At 44.8% G+C, this 13865-nt stretch overlaps 2 long non-coding RNA genes across 2 annotated transcripts; both read right to left on the bottom strand.

Moving 5' to 3' along the window:
* Nucleotides 1-8219: 8219 nt before the first annotated feature.
* Nucleotides 8220-10913, bottom strand: LOC129631155 (uncharacterized). The gene is made up of 3 exons (XR_008703911.1): nucleotides 10384-10913; nucleotides 10016-10208; nucleotides 8220-8395 (listed from the first exon to the last, which is right to left on the bottom strand). It is a non-coding gene; the product is annotated as an uncharacterized LOC129631155 (long non-coding RNA).
* A 333-nt stretch (nucleotides 10914-11246) lies between these two features.
* Nucleotides 11247-13723, bottom strand: LOC129631153 (uncharacterized). The gene is made up of 5 exons (XR_008703909.1): nucleotides 13617-13723; nucleotides 12970-13335; nucleotides 12298-12344; nucleotides 11573-11665; nucleotides 11247-11420 (listed from the first exon to the last, which is right to left on the bottom strand). It is a non-coding gene; the product is annotated as an uncharacterized LOC129631153 (long non-coding RNA).
* Nucleotides 13724-13865: the final 142 nt, after the last annotated feature.

The raw sequence follows: 13865 nt of genomic DNA, 5'->3' as shown, positions 1-13865 counted from the left end.
AGAAGGCATGTTAACCCACTCCAGTACTCTTAACTAGAAAATTCCATGGACAGAGGAGGCTGGCAGTCTACAGTCCATGAAGCCATAGAGAGCTGGACATGACTGAGTGACTGAACCTACACACAAGGTCAGGAGGTGAAGCCTTGGAGAGGTGCTTATGTCACAAGGGTGCAGCCCTCATGAATGGTATTAGTGCCTTATATAAGGAGCCTCCTGATAAATCACTTCTGCTGTCCCTTTCTACCCTCATAAGTGTATATTGAGATATCTACAACCCAGAAGAGGGCCCTCATCCAACCATACTGGACCCCCCAGTCTTGGACTTCCAGCCTCCAGAGCTATGAGAAATAAATGTCTCATTTAAAAGCCACCTCACTGTTTGTGATATTTTGTTAGAGCAGCCTGAATGGACTAGGACTAAGACAGGTAGACACTACCATTTTGCCCACTTTACAATAAAAAACACAAAGAGCAAAAGAAGGCTTCAAGAGGTTAATTAGCAGTGGAGACCTCATCAGACTCATAAGTTTATAGATGTCAGCATCCCTGAAGTATGTTTAGTTCAAGGCATTTGTGGGCCATGGCAGACTCCAGGGGTCCTGAGTCCAGTCAGCGATGTGCATCATCCTGTGGCCCCATGGATGAGTTGCAGACTTTGGCTTGGGAATCTTCCTATTTCCTGGCTCTTTCCTCTGGGCAGGAGAGAAGGTGCAGGCACTGTCCAAAGTACAGAGGAAATATCAATGTAAGGTGTTCAACTCCATTCTTTAAGTTGCTTTAAGAACGAGAGCCAGGGACTTCTCTGATGGTCCAGCGGTTAAGATTTTGCCTTCCAATGCAGGGGGTGTGGGTTCAATCCCTGGTCAGGAAGATAAGATCCTACATACCTCGGGGCCAAAAAACCAAAACATAAAACAGAAGCAGTATTGTAACAAATTCAAGAAAGACTTTAAAAATGATCCACATTAAAAAAAAAAAAAAAAGGCAAGGAGCCCAGAGTCGGGTGTTGCTTTAAAGAAATGAGAATTTGAGGCCTTCTTTGCTCCAGACGAAAAACCCATAGAGGATTTTCCAGTGCCTTCCAGACACCAACATCCTGTTGATATGATGTCCCTAGGTAGGTCAGAGTCTAGTCTCCTATGAGTTATCAGACTAATTATCAAATGGACTTTGTTCCCCTCTGCATGCATATGTTCTCAGTAACTCAGTCATGTCTGACTCTGCAATCCCATGGATTTTAGCCCACCAGGCTCTTCTGTCCTTGGGATTCTCCAGGCAAGAATACTGAAGAATTCTTCCAGGGGATCTTCACTGACCCAGGGATCAAATCTGCGTCTCCTGCATCTCCTACATTGGCAGGCAGATTCTGTACCACTGAGCCACCTGGGAAGTCTGTTGACCCTCTATATACCTGGAAATCTACCTCTCTGGAAATCCCAGCCAGTGTCTCAGGATCCCCCCTCACCACAGGACCCTGCACTTTATATTCATGCCTCCAGGGCCTCACTGAAGCTGCTACCATATTGTATAAAATGTATCACTCAGTAACATGCTTCTTCACTTGGGCAAGAGACCAAAGGAGCCTTCTGCTTTCTCTAGGACCTGTCAGATCCACCACAATCCCTTCCATCTTCTTCAATTGGCACTTTTCTAAGGATGATCTAGATAAAATAAAGCATGACTGCTCATTAAAGAATGGCTATGTCCTGTACAAAGCTTCATACTCTGCAAAAAGGCAATATATAATTGCAAACTATTGATTAGTGGAAAATGTGTCAATTCATGACCACTTTCAGAAATTCTCCTGGCATAAACACATTCAACTATTGTAAGACTTCTTATGAAAACGTTCTATTGAAAATGTTTTTCTTCCTTTGTGTGTGTGTATGTGTGTTTACTGTGTCTTTGTTGTTATTGGTAGTGGTGTTTATTTTCCCTGAGAAGGGAAAGGCTACCCAGTCCATTAATCTGGCCTGGAGAATTCCATGGGCTGTATAGTCCATGGGGTTGCAGAGTTGGACACCACTGAGCGACTTTCATATGTTTATTTTCCAGTTTCTTGAGTTGAATGTTCATGTATTTTTAATCTTATTCTTTGATAAGTCCATTTAAGGCTATAAATTGTTCTCTGGGCACTACTTTAGCCACATCCCAAGGTCACATCTGGTACATGGTACCTTTAATTTCTGAATAGTTTATTATTTCAGTTTTGACTTTGTAATCCAAGAGTTTATTTGGAAAGGTGTTTTTAAATTTCTAAGAGAAAAAATATTTGCAGCACATTTTATAGAAATATTATCTCAGTAAATTCTAAGACTAACTACATTTCCTTAAATTGTCCTTTTCAAGTCAGTTTCATAGCTCTTAAAATTCAAAGACTCAGTAAGATTCCATAGGCATTATTCCAACCCTGTTCAGTAGACCTGATGTCACTGACATAGCAGATGAACGAAATCCACAGGGGTTAGGTGGGCCTTCCAAAGCCACTGAGCCAAGAAAGGACACACTTGAAGGCCTCCTGGCTCCTAGTGAAATGCTTGTTCCTGCCACCTTCAGTCCTGGTTCTTAATAAGGTCTATTTTCTCAACAATATTTCTTGAATGTTGAGTATATTTCAGGTGATGGGGAGTGTACCAATGAATAATATTGATTGAAATCCTGGCCCTCCTGGGCATTTGTATGAGGTGCTTACCTTCAGGATGAGGTCAAATGGGTGAAAATAGGAGCTGGGAATAGCAGAGAGCCCTGAAGTGCAGAGGAAGGGCCACTACAAAGTCAAGGAAATCAACAGATCCTTGTCATAAGAGCCAACAGAGCCATATTCACTGGAGACCCAGTAATTCTTTAGGTACCCTGACCTACTCCCTGGAGGTGCTCAGTCAGAGACAGAGCTGCCTTGCACTGCTTCTCTCCAGAATCACCCTTATGTCCTCTCCCAAGACATAGTCTGTTTCTAGCCACCAGACACATCTGCTCAATACCTACATGCTAAGTCCTTGTACCCAGGATCTCTTTCCACTTAATCCTGACATTTCTCCCCATTTTATAGAATTCTCCCAAAGTTGGCAACCAATCCAAAGTCTGTATCTGACACCAGGGTCTTTTGACTCTAAGACCAGTACTCATTCCAGGGCCCCAAGGTTTTGGTTTCTTTTTTCTCTCATCAGGGGGAACCAGGGAAGAATTTATGGGATGTCCACTGTTCTCTTACCTTCTGTTATCTAAAGATGCAAATCTTATTCTCTCAACCTTGTTGCCATCATCATCTTTATCATCTCATTAACGGAATAATCATCTTCATTACTATCATTTCGTGAGCAGCCAGGCACTGTGCTAAGCACTTCAAATATCCACTGCACTCTTTAATCACAATAGTTGCTAAAAGTAGGGACCCTGGAATGGAGCTCCTGGGTTTCATGCTGGCTCTCCTCACCAGCTGGGTGAGAATGACATTGGCCTGAGCCTCTTGCCTGCTATTGTACATAAAGTAAGTGGCAGTCTGGTCTGTTGGGCCACAAAACCTTCAGACAGAGCCCTTGAGAAAAGAAATCTAGCGTCTTCAAGGGAACATGGGGTTCTCTGACTCTCCAGACACATGGATGTCACTGAAGGCACTTGAAAAGCTCACAGTTATATTGGAAGTACATCTGTCATCTACAGGTAAAGAGGAAGAAATGAGAAATATGGACCGTCTGGGATTGCAGGTGGACCTGGGGAAATCAGAGGCCAAGTTTGCTGCTCATGCAGAGCATTCCTGCCTGGAAGTCAAATGACTTAGGGAGGGTTCCCTGGAAGCCCCACCTGAGAAAGGGATCTGCATGGGCTCTGTGGAGGGAATACTGGGAGGTGGGAAAAGGAGCAGGAAGGAGAAAGGAAAGGTATTGAGCAAGTCTGTGGTCTGGAGCTGGGTCTAAGCATAGTCTATGGATGTGGGGACTCTGAATGGTGAACTGTCCCTTAGGGCTATCTGCCCCCGAGGGAACTGGCTATCTACTGGCCATGAGCTGCTCAGGAAGAATAGGTGTAAGTCTCCAGGGAAGGTGGCAGCCCTAAGCCATTGGCAGCCAATGCTCTCGGTAGCTAGGGGGGCAGGGTGCCCTGGTCTGGCGATAGGGATCTGACCAGCACTCAGTATCAACCCCCATCCCCCATGCAGAGCTGAGGTGTGTATTACTGAAGTACTCTCTGTGGTGGTGATTAAGAACCCACCTGCCAATGCAGGAGACGCAGGTTCGATCCCTGGGTTGGAAAGATCCCCTGGAGAAGGGAATGGCAACCCACTCCAGTATTCTTGCCTGGAAAATCCCATGGACAGAGGAGCCTGGCAGGCTATAGTCCACGGGGTCACAAAGAGTCAGATATGCCTGAAGCAACTTAGCACACATGGTGATAATACAAGGAGAGCACTTTTAATTGGTGTCTGTTTATAAATTTTCTGCAGCTAATGCACCCCCTGGGTGCACCCATCCCATTCTTGATAGCTGCACACCAGGGCTTCCTGAGCAGGGGAAGCCAAGGGGCCCTTTGCAGAAATGACTGGGAGGTGTCCCATTGTGCTTCATGATGTTCAGGACTGTTTATTTCACCACCCGAAAAGCTGCTCCCCTCGGAACACAAAAGGGTAATTTGAGGTCTTGACCTAGAAGAAAATGTCTACCATCTTTACCTCCAACCTCTCCCTTCAATAAGAGAACAGAATTTCTATCCACAGGAAGGGACTGTGTCACACCCAATCTGACCATGTTTCACTCTTTAAAAAGTTTTGAGATCTAAAACTCTAATTCAAAAACATGCATCCCAGTGTTCATAACAGCACTATGCACAATAGCCAAGACACAGAAGCAACCTAAATGTCCATTAGCAGATGAATGGATAAAGAAGATGTGGTATGTGTGGAATATTACTCAGCCACTAAAAAGAATGAAATAATGCCACTTGCAGCAACATGGATAGACCCAGAAACTATCATACTAAGTGAAGTAAGTCAAAAAGAAATTCAAATAAGTGATATCAAGTATGATATCACTTATGTGTGGGTTGCCATTTCCTACTCCAGAAAATCTTCCTGACCAAGGGATCGAATCTGCTTCTCCCGTTTCTCTTGCAGTGGCAGGTGGATTCTTTACCACTGAGCCACTTGGGAAGCCCTATATATGTATAATTGAATCACTTGCTGAACAGCAGACAGTAACACAACATTGTAAATCGACTATCCTTTGATTTATAAAAAGTCATGAAATCAAATAGCCCCATTTCTGACCTCTAAGAAATGTCAGCATTCAGAGAGTTCAAAAACAATGTCAACACGGCTCAAGGATGTTCTGGATCGGAAGACGCACAAACTCAAAAGGTATATTCTCAGGGACATCACCCTAGGTGGACAGTCCCTTCCTCTCAAGAGGGAAAAATCTGATATCTCAGTGGTGTTGCTTCCGCCATGGACACATCTCAGACCAACTCACTGCCAAGTCAATCAGCAGCCTCCTTGATTAAAAAGAGAGGGCTCTTAGGAGGAGACAGAGATGAGGGCTGCCTTTTCTCCCTGTACCAAGGAGCCCTGCTTCAACATAAACTTTAATTTAGAGGGAAAGGAACTCCAGAAAGTCACTCCTGTGTGGCAGAGGGAGCTCAGAGTCTCGATAGAGCAGGAATCAGATAAAAGATCGCAGAAATAATATGTTGGAAAGGTCAGTGGAGCTTTATGGAAACATATTTTATGAAATGGCATGAGATTCTCCTTTTATACAAAAGCTGTAGCTGTGGTCAACTGCTGGTCTCTTTTACATTATCTAGAAGAAGCTATAATCTGAAAGGAAAAGCATCTAATATTTTCCTTTATCTCCCCCTCCCAATCAACACGGACACGAAAGTCATCCTCATCACACAAGCTCCCTAATTCTACTTGAACTTGGACCCTCTTATCACACAAGCTTACTAGTGTTCCAAAAATGAGGATCAGGAAGAGAATACTGCATCCTTTCTTAAAAAAATGGCTTTCTGATTTTTTTTTAATCAAGCAGCACAAGCCGTCTCCTAATGTTGGTGTGTTATTTCCTGAAATTGTATATAATAGGTTTAGAAATGTTTGGGGAGAGAAAAAAAAGAGTTTTGAAGTTTACTAAATGCCCACCATCTCCATAACCACTCAAATCAGGCTATTTTTTTAATTCCTTTAAATTAAATATCTTTGATAATAAATGCAAATTAGGGGACAATAAATTATAACTTCTAGGCTGACCAGTGACTAATTACATATATTATAATTAACTTCAGTTTCCAGCAGAAGGTATTTATCTTAATAATCAGCCCATATACATTAGCATATCTTAAAGGGATTTGCAAAATAGGCTTTACCATTTGAAGAGTCAACTAAATTCCTCCTGGGTCTATGAAAGGTTGCAGAATCAGAAGAGATGGAATTACTTTAAAAAAGAAGTTTGGACTAAATATAAGTTGAGAAACTTAGATTATAGGCATAAAACCCTGACTTAAAAATATTTATCCTAAATATACCCTCTGACCAACACTACAGGCCCTTCAGGTTCTAAAAATCTACAATTTCCCACATCTTTGTTCAAAAAATCTTCAACCCTACTCTTGTGAGCTCATCCTTCAACATTTTGGATTAAGTTTGAACTTTACTGAAAATAGATGGTCAGATTTTTCAGGAAGCTTTTGTTTGTTTTCTATGACAAATGAGCATGATTTTTCTATGAAAAATCATCAAAAAGAACCCACCTTGGGTGGTGAGCAAGATGGATACTACTGATTTCAGTCCTATCTCGGATCTTCCATTTACTTTTGAAACAATTACTTCTCTGGCCTACATTTGGAGGAGATCTTGGGATTATAAATAAGGGACTGCACTGGCTTTCTGAGGCCCAGTTATCTGCTGGCTTTTCATAAATTTCAAAGTTTTGCTTTCTCCATTGCTGTGGGGTTCAGGGGTGCTGACTAAATGCACAGGAAGACAGTCCCAGGGCTCTTCCCCTCCCCACCTGCAGCTTGCAATCCCTTAAAGACGATGCAAACCTCCTCTTAGGGTTTTTTCCTCTGGCACTCAGGAGTCTCTGGGGTGAGCAGTTAAGCCTTTTGATACAGCTGGTAATCCCAGCCCTGGCCATTATTTCTGCATTTTCCAACCGTCCCTGGATAATTGTCCAAGGGACTTAGACAAGGCGGACCAGCCAAAGGCACCAGGAAGGTCAAACCACAATAGAGCATGCCCTGATTTTATCCAGGAGATTGATGCGCAAATCACCTTGATTTCGATTTGGCACTGGGGTTATAAAACGCACTTGCAATCACCGATAACACGGAAGCTCTGGCCCGGGCATGGGACAGTGTATTTTACACCCTCTGTGGAGTTTTCCCTAATGCAACCATAAATCAGCCCGCAAAGCAGGACATTTGGTCCATGCTAATAGAGACAACAGTAAGAAACCCTGGGGTGTGAGGGGATGGAGACATTTGAGGAAGTTGCCAAGACCTTGGAATCTTTATCTTGTGTCAGAGCCACCCGGATGTAAACTTCAAGGGGATGGCGTGGAGGGACAGAGTACAGAGAGGGGCTTTAGAGGAAACCACAGAGGAGACCAGGATCCCCCAGGGAGAATATATGCACACATCCTCGTGTGGTATAGATTTCTGAGCCCTTGAGCAGAGATTCAAAATCTTGAGGTGGAAGAAAGAAGAGCAAAGTAGAAAGCAAAGTCCTTCTAAGATACACATTCAAGCATGGGAAAGAGAGTCAAGTGTAGTAAGAAAGAGAAAATAAGCAATCCAATAAGAAAACCACACGGTGGGAGACAACTTTTGGCAAGAGTTACAATATCCTTCTTAATGGGTCTTTCCTGCCTGCCTCCACAAAAGGCTGATATCAAATTCATTTCTTTTTTTTTTGAAGGAAAGCAAGATCTCTAAATACTTAAAAACTCACAGCTGCAGCCAGCCTAGTTTACATAATTGTCTCATAAGGTGTCCTGAGTGGGAGGGTCTGCTGGGGTTGGGATGTTGAATTCAGTATCAGAAAAAGAAAGAAGTAGCTGGTACCTCCAAGCAAAATCATCCCCTTGGCCTGGTGGCCTCTGGCTGCAGTTCAGCCCCCAATTCTGCTAATGCAAACTGCTCTGCTCCCCCAGTCTTCCATGCCTCCCCGAGCTCCCCGCATCAAACCATTTGTGGGAGTCCAAGCCAGCAAGCATCTGGCCTTGGTCCGAGGGGGCAGCAGGAATGGGGTGGAGAGCAGGGGGAGGAAGGGGAGCTTGGGGAGTGCGGGGAGCTACAGAGGAAGGAAAGACAAAATCTAGGTCGGAAAAAAGACAGAGAGTGATTACTTACATTATTTGTTCCCAACTTCTTTCTTCTCCTAGAGCTTCCAAACCTCTCCACGCATCTAAAGCAAGTGCAAAAACATCTAATTAAAATGATTCCTTGGCTCAGGGTGACACAGATGGCCCTTTCTCCCCCAGTAAAACAGAAACCCATGGGCTAAATTTGCGGAAAAGTTTCCTCTACCTCATGCAACTTGAGTTCAAAGAGAATCTGCTCCACAGCCTTTCCATGTTTTAAGCCTTTTGTAAAGTCTCACATTTGTAGTTCTGAATGTCTTTTAAGAGTCAGCATAATTTGGATTTGAAGTCGATAAAACTGGAGAAAGCCAGCCCTGGTTGTAAGGAACCCTACTGTAAGCAACCCATAGGGTAATGTTTGCTGAGCAGAAAACCTGTTTCTTTCTTTCTTTTTCCTCTGGTGAAGTTAATATTTTTTAAATTGAAGTCTAGTTGATTTACAATATTGTGTTAGTTTCAGATATGCATAGCAGTGATTTAGTTATATATATATGTGTGTGTGTATTCCTTTTCAGATTTTTTTCCCTTATAAGTTATTACAAAATATTGAGTATAGTTCCCTTGTTGCTTATCTATTTTATATGTTGTAGTGTGCATATGTTAGTCCAACTTTCTAATTCAAGATAATCAGACTAAATAAAGTAAGCCAGACAAAGACAAATATATGATATCACTTATATGTGGAACAAAAAAAATAATAATAATACAAATGAACTTATTTAGAAAACAGAAAGAGACTCACAGTCATAGAAAACAAACTTATGGTTACCAAAATGGAAAGGGGTTTGGGGGGAGGCATAAATTAGGTAGCCGTTTCTTAACAGAGTATCATTCTGTGTTTCTGCTTTTCTTTTCATTAAAGTAGAAAACACACAGGGACACACACACACAGCATTTCTTTTTTTTTTTTTTAAGCCATCCTTTCTCTATGATATCTTATCTAGTAAGAGAATAAGTTACTGAGTAGAAAAGTTGCACTGAGTTTTGAAAGGGGAAAGAATCCTAACCAATTCTCAAAGCTCAGAGTCTTGAAAGTAATTTATGTTTCTGGTATCTGCCTTCATTGTATCCAAATTAAACTCTCCAACAGTTGTATACAGTTGAAACTGACACAAAACAAAAAAGAAAAGATAGGAACAAAGGGAAACTCCCTGCAGCACTTTGCCCCAGGTTAATTCGAAATAACAAAAAAAAAAAAAAAAAGAGAGAGAAAGAAACAAAGTAGAAATCACATTCTCCTTTCCCAAAGGTGGAGGCTGCACTGGCTGATTAGAGAGCTGGGTGATGAGAGAGAGAAACCCAAAGGGCGGCTGTGCAGGTGTCCGTCACTCTCCTGCACCAGGTGAGAGGTGTGGGTGCCTGTGCCTGACGGCCACCCCAAACCCAGGAACAGTCTTCTCACCAAGGGTCCCTCAGCCAAGTGGACACACACAGGTTTCTTCCTTCTGCTTCCAAGCCAGAGGGAGCTTTCTGGATGTCCCCAATCCAGAATGAAAAGAGAATTCAGAGGAGCCCTGTGTCCCTGCCGCCTGGGATCCTGGGCGGCCATGTGTCCCCTAGAGCTGGAAAGGCTGTGTGCATCGTTCAAGGTGGTAGGAAGGAGACGGGGGGAAGTGTGGGACCATCCTGGAGACCCCCAGTGCAGGCTGGGTTTTACTGTGTACCTTCATTTTCACTTCAACTTCTCTGGGAGGTGGGGGGCCTGATCCAACCCAGTCTGGTCACTTTAACTCTGGTGAGCTGTGAGGCCCTGGGTGTTAATCTGTTCAGGCTCAGTTTCCTCTCTGGGAAAGGTGGCGATGGCCCCGGGCTTCCAGGCTGGCCTGGGCATCCACTAAGCTCGGCCACCTGTGAGCTCTGTGACAGGGAGGGAAGAAATAGCTCCCACAAATGAGAGAAGAATTGGTGCCGTTGAGATTAAACACTGACTGAGATAATGCTTGTAAAATGCTTAGACTGGTGCCAGGCACACAATAAAGCCCAAAGTAAAACTAGTTTGCATGTGTTTGTTAAAAAAAAAAAAAATACTAACCTTAAAAAAGGACATGGGGAGGGACTCTGACAATCTGAGTGTCACAAAAGCATGCCTCCTATGAGAACCTCTCTAATAAATTCAAAAGACACACCAACCCCAAATGACTTCAATTCAGGCCAGTTGTGTGCTGATAAAGGTCACTAGGTTCCCAGATCAAATGGGGCCAAGAAAATGAACACAGATTCAATAATCCTTTCTCGGGGGAGTGGTGAGACCTCAAGTGTTGGGGATCAGAAAAGGTAGCATTTCAAGAGGGCTTCACACTATATCAGGTTAAGTGGCAACATGGCAGAGCTCACTGACAGCAGCGGGTACACGAGGCTCCTCAAGAACTCCTGGTGACTGTCTCCTACATCAGTTCCAGAAGTGCTGGGTCAAAAACCGCTTGGAGTGGTGGTGGGCCCAGAGGACAGTGGTAAACTCAGGGATGATGAAGACCCTGGTGATGTGAAAGTCATGTTTCTAAAGCAATATATTGCAATCTATATTGACTTCGCATCTCAGCCTAATCAAATGAATGGATCGATGTTATCAGTGGAATCCATTCTTATATTGAGGCGCTGATATTCTTTTTGTAATGCAAAAAACTGATATGGCTGAGGACTTGGAGAATTTAAAAAGCTGAGGGCTATATAAATAGGTGAGAGACCTGCTCTTGCACCTTCTGCCAGGCCCATCAGCAAGGATGGGGCCGGGGGGCTGCGGCGCAGGGGTGGAGGGCCTGTGTACATCACACCCATTCTGCTTCTCCCTTCTGGCTTTCGCTTCCTTGGGCGCATGCGTCTTCTGCATCTCTCAGGATGTGCGTGTGTGTCTCGCTCTCGCCCCCTCCTCTGTCTCTCTCTGTCCACAGGACTCCACACCTCTCACAGACACCGATCTTGATAATTATAGTTTATTGATTCTCCTGGTGTCTGCTGCCCCCGGCGCCGTGTTCTTCATCTTAGTTGGGGCACCATCTAGTCGTCCATCACAGCCCGCATTTCTCAGGAGGCAGAGTACCGCAGGTTCCGATCCAGAGAGAGAGCGACTGTCTGGACCGAGGCCAGGGAACCTCTCAGAGGCGGGCCTGACCCCTCCTCCCACCTCAGCCCCCCTCCCCCTCCCGTCAGCTAAGACCCTGGGGGCTTAGTCAGGAGGGCAGTTGAAATCATCAGGGGAGCAGTAAACGTGTATTGACACTTACCACACGCCAGGCAAGTTGTCAGGGCTGTTCACAGGCAGTCTCCACATCCTCCTACCCAGCTACAGAAGAGGCTCAGAGAGGTGCGGGGCTCGCCTGAGGTCACGCAGCTGCTAAGTGTCGCAGCTGGGATCCTCACCCCTTGCCTGCACACAGATTCCCAGCTGTGCCCCCCTGCACCACCTCCTCCCACCACCGAAAGCTGCAGGACCAATGAGGAGGGTAAAGCAGATGGTGTGAGCTGAAGGGAAAATGCCCCAAGATGCTGGTTTAAAAAAAAAATAAGTCCTCTGAGACTTTCGTGACTGGCAGATTCCCCGCCCATTGCCACCCAGAAAGAGAGGGTCCCCAGCCAGCTCAAGCAGTGCCCCAGCTGCCTTCGGAGACGACCTGGCTCCCAGGCTGTTTACTTCTCAGCCATAAACAGGAAGGCCATAAAAGGGGCCCCTGTGGGTCAGCACTCAGGGGTTTCTCTCTCCTCCTCTCCCTTTTCCTCCTTCCTCAGTACGTGTCCCCAAGCAGAGGCAGTGTTTCTTTTAGAAGGCTGCTACCTCCCAAGTGCTTTGTCCCTTTGCCTTCTCTGTCTCCCGAGGGCTGGAAATTCCAACTGTGAAAGTCAGTCCTTGGAGAACAGGGGTAGTCCCCAGAACATAAAGTGACAGTGACTGATATGCAAGGACCTGCTGCCCACCCCCCAGCCCCGCCCCAGTCTCCACCGCATCACCTACTTGTTGAAACTAAGGGGTAAGTAGGATAAGTAGAAATGATCCATTTCCTGAAAAGAGAAAAAGTGCTAGTCACTCAGTGGTATCTGACTCTTTGTGACCCCATGGACTGTAGTCCCCCCCCACTTCCCCCCGGCTACTCTGTCCATGGGATTCTCCAGGCAAGAATACTGGAAAGGGTTGCCATTCCCTTCTCCAGGGGATCTTCCCCACCCAGGGATCAAACCTAGGTCTCCTGCATCGCAGGCGGATTCTTTACTGTCTGAGCCACCACCAGGAAAAGAGAAAATGGTCATTCTAAAAGAAACTTGGAAAGAAAGAGGCTAGGATATTGAGAGGTGAGGAGAAAAAGCCACCAAGGAAAAACTAGCCAGCATGTCTCCAAGAGCCTTCTTGTCACGTTCTTTCCCAAGAGATTTGGGGTGAAGAAAAGGGGTCCCCCAGCCAAGCAGGGTGCCATGCTGTGCTGTCGGAGGCACATGGTGGTTGGGCTTATTAAAGTTCTGAGAAGTCATGCAAAGGGGCTTGTTTCACTGTGGGACTCGGTTTTCCAAATCTTGGCCTCTGAGATTCTGTTTCCACCAGGGGTCCGTTTATTCTTAACGCCTTTCACGTTCCCCTTTGTGCTTTGGGAACCTGCAGGTTAATGCATGAGGTCAGATGTTCTGAACGCACACTATTCTCTGCTGACCTTGACTTTCCTTGTCAGAGCCTTCGTGTTAAGAGTCTCGTGGACATGACCTTCTTAACTGCTCATTGTTTTCATTCACCACGAACGTGCTGAGCCTCACAGACAAACGGCGGAAGAAAAAACAAGGCAGATGGAAATACCTTGAGCTCATCAGGGACTTATGAAGGACCACTGGGTCCGAGCGGATCTTCTGTTTCCAGGAAGTCCCTTCTGTCTTTGGCTCAGTGACCCCTGGCCACATCCTGCTCCATCTCATAGCCTCATGTTGACAGTCAAGCTCCGAGGTACTCACCATGTAGAAGGATGCATGTTTCCTTGGAGGTAAATTTGTGTCCAAGGATGGTGGCTTCCTAGAAAAATTTGAATAACCCTAACAAAACATTTTTTATGTTTTTAAGTCCTTGAAAAATATATGTGAACTTTCTTTACTTCCAGGAACAAAAACCCAAGCTCAGTCATCTTACTGCATGAGACCTCTTTTCTCTGGACACAAACATCTGCTTGCAACCCTCCCTGCCTGGTCGTATCAGCTCTTCGGAGGCTTCTTAGACCACTGCATCTGTTCCCACCCCCTTTCGCTCTGGCTTTCCCTGCCCAACTTATAATCCTGACTTTGTCACTTAGCACATACCTGTTACTGGCTTGAATTTTCAGTTGCTTTCTGTTTTGTTTGTTTGTTTTTGTTTTTAGTGAGAAGTTGGAGGTAAGGGTTGGACGGTCCCAAACTGGTGAACAAAAAATCAAGCCCTCTGATGTCTTGATCTCGCCATGTTCAAAAAAGGAAAACTACTTCAATCAGCTGCCTACGTATAGTAATCAGGATTTCACATTAAAACTCTGGATTTACAACCTCTCTTTAAAAACAAAAAATCGGAAGATC

This window comes from Bubalus kerabau, chromosome 17 (genome assembly GCF_029407905.1).
Source record: "Bubalus kerabau isolate K-KA32 ecotype Philippines breed swamp buffalo chromosome 17, PCC_UOA_SB_1v2, whole genome shotgun sequence".
NCBI classification, from domain to species: Eukaryota; Metazoa; Chordata; class Mammalia; order Artiodactyla; family Bovidae; genus Bubalus; species Bubalus kerabau.
The sequence above is the reverse complement of the archived record's forward strand: the minus strand, read 5'-3'. Positions and strand labels throughout refer to the sequence as shown.